Source organism: Mus pahari, chromosome 14 (genome assembly GCF_900095145.1).
Source record: "Mus pahari chromosome 14, PAHARI_EIJ_v1.1, whole genome shotgun sequence".
Lineage (NCBI taxonomy): Eukaryota > Metazoa > Chordata > Mammalia > Rodentia > Muridae > Mus > Mus pahari.
The window spans coordinates 26,332,262-26,335,387 of NC_034603.1; positions in this window are offsets into that span (position 1 = coordinate 26,332,262).

Sequence of the window (3,126 nt, forward strand, 5' to 3'; positions counted from 1 at the left end):
CAGTTTGGTACTGGAAGGTCTGGTTTCTCTGAGGGTTGTGCTGCTGTAAGATTTGTGGTAGTTCAAAATGACCACTGTTGTAAGACACCAGTAAAAGGTTAGGTAAACGTCAAGATGTTCTTTTCCCAGAATTTGCCTCACTGCCAGGTGAGCAAAGGGATGGTCATCTGATAGTTTAGAAAGCCTCACACCGTCTCCATTCCTTAAGTTTGCCCCCATCAATGCTGTTAAAGGTTAACCAATGATAAGCTGCCAACCTTAACTGTGACTGAAAACTGCTCTAAAGAATGTATAAAAGGTGTGTGCTTTAGCTACTCAGGGTCGCTTCTATCCTGATTTCAGGACGACCCCAGCATGCTGGATTAATAAACCTCTTGCTTTTTGCATGAATCTCTGTGTCTTTGTCTCTGTGAGTGGGACATCCCGGACGTAAGGCTTTTCAGTCTTACACCATCAGGTTTTAGCTGATCATCTTCTCCCTGTGTCTTTATGTTGTCTGACTGCTGTGTACATCTGGGTCCCAATCTCTGTTCTTACAAGGTCACCTGCTTTATTGGATGGAGATCACATTAAAGACCTCTGGGAAGACTGTCTCCAAATACAGTTATGTTCTCAGGCACGGGGTTGGGAGGGGAGTCTTTCAACTTAAAATTTTTGGACTTTGAACCTTTTAGTATCTCCCTTTTACAGCCAGATTTTTGCACTTTTATATCTGACAGAAGATTAGCACCTATAATATACAAAGATCTAAAGCAAACAATCAGACAGACAGACATACAGACAGACAGATGACAAACCTAAAACCCCAAAAACCTAAACAGCAATAAAACAAATAAAAAATGGGTTAATAAACCAAACAGAATTCTCAAGAGAAGAAATGCAAACAGTATTCCACATCCTTAGCTAGCATAGGAATTAGAGTTTAAGCTACTTTGAGCTATCTTAGTTAGAAGGCTATTATCAAGAAAACAAATACTAGGTTGGAATTGGGAAAAGAAGAAAACTTATTTCTGATCATCCAGGTGTAGTATTTTACAAAATTTGGTACACCCATGTTTACTCTGAGTATATGTTCAGAATTCTAATGCCCTCTTGATGGATAATTTTCTTAATTGTAGCGAGGTGACTTTTTTTTTTGCCTTTTTATTTATTTATTTATTTATTTTATTATTTTCTTTATTTACATTTCAAATGCTATCCCAAACGTTCCCTGTACCCCACCCCACCCCTGCTCCCCTACCCACCCACTCCCACTTCTTGGCCTTGGCTTTCCCCTGTGCTGGGTCATATAAAGTTTGCAAGACCAAGGGGCCTCTCTTCCCAATGATGGCCGAATAGGCCATCTTCTGCTACATATGCAGCTAGAGACACAGCTCTGGGGATACTGATTTTATCTCTTCTGATTAGTTGTGCTAAGGTTTATTTTGTCAGATTTCAAAATAATGATGACCTGCTTGCTTTCTAGCTCCATGCTTGCCACATTCCTTCTGTGTTCTCACTCCAAATTTGGTATCCATCTTTTATCACAAAGTTTGTTCTTTGAGGTAACAAAATCATAAATTCTGTATTTTAATTCAACTTGATAGACTATTTTTTAAAGTGTGGAATTAAGAGCAATAATATTAAGATAAATTATTGAGAGGTATGTATTAATTTACAGCATTTTGTAGAATTTTAGTGTTTAATGTTTCCTTATTACTCTCTTGTTTAACTACCATTTACTGATATGATTTTACTAAAATATCTTCTCCTGGCCCCTCCCCAGCTATGCACTCTGGAGAGCTGGCCCCGCCCCTTGCCTTGGCAATGTGGGAGAGCTGGCCTTGGTGGCAAGAATGCAGGAGCACTGACCTAAAGGCAAGGGTGCAGGCCCTGATGGTGTGGGCATGGGAGAGCTGGCCTGCCTCTCAGCTGGGCAGCAGGAGAGCATGCTCTGGTGGCGTGCATTTGGGGACAGACAGCAGGCTGACCAGCTCAAGTTCCACCTAGGCCCAGATCCAGGGCTTTGAGTTGGTCTCCCTGTCAAAGTCCCCTCCCACCCCTGACACCCAGGAAATGAGTGGGATATATCATCAGAGTGACCAGAAGCTGCTGGCTTCTGGCAATGAACTCTCTTTCCTCCCCTGAGGCCAAAAGCTGATGACTTTTGGCAATGAACTCTTTCTTACTGTCCTGGAAGCCAAAATTAACAGCTCCTGGCAATGTGGCTTTCCTTTGCTCTCCTGAAGCCAAAGGCTGATAGCTTCTGGAATTAACTCCTGCTGATAGCAGTGTGTGTGTGTGTGTGTGTGTGTGTGTGTGTGTATGTGTGGATTAGAAAGAGAAACTTAGGAGCTAGAGAAAGTACCCAAGGAGCTGAAGGGGGCTGCAACCCTATAGGTGTAACAACAATATGAACTAACCAGTACCCCCAGAGCTCGTGTCTCTAACTGCATATGTAGCAGAAGACGGCCTAGTCGGCCATCATTGGGAAGAGAGGCCCCTTGGTCTTGCAAACTTTATATGACCCAGCACAGGGGAATGCCAGGGCCAAGAAGTGGGCCGGGGGGGGGGACGCGGGGAGGGTATAGGGAACTTTTGGGATAGCATTTGAAATGTAAATAAAATATCTAATATAAAAAAAAGAGAGACTCAGTTACTTGGTCTCTTTACTCATTTTTTTGGCTAATCATTTTATTTGTTTACATTTCAAATGATGTCCTCCTTACTTCCGCCTCTCCTTTGCAGCTATGAGGGTGCTCCCCCACCCACTCACCCACTCCTCCCTCACTGCTCTAGCATCCCTCTACAATGGGGCATCAAGCCTTCACAAGACCAAGGGCCTCCCCTCCCATTGATGCCAGATAAGACCATCCTCTGCTCTATGTGTACCTGGAGCCATGGATGCCTGGGAGCTCTGAGTGATCTGGTTAGTTGCTATTGTTCAGGATTGGCTGGCAAACAGGGCGAGGCTCAGAGTTCATTAACTCTTTGTGAACTAGAGAGAAGGGGAAAGAAAGAAAGTTAAGCCCCTCCCCCCACAATGCGATAAAGCAGGAAAGGGCTTCACCAAACGTTTATTTTCGCTTTCAGCTTTTTATAACTTTTTAGACAAAAGTTGTCTGTAAAAGAAAAAAAATACCCATA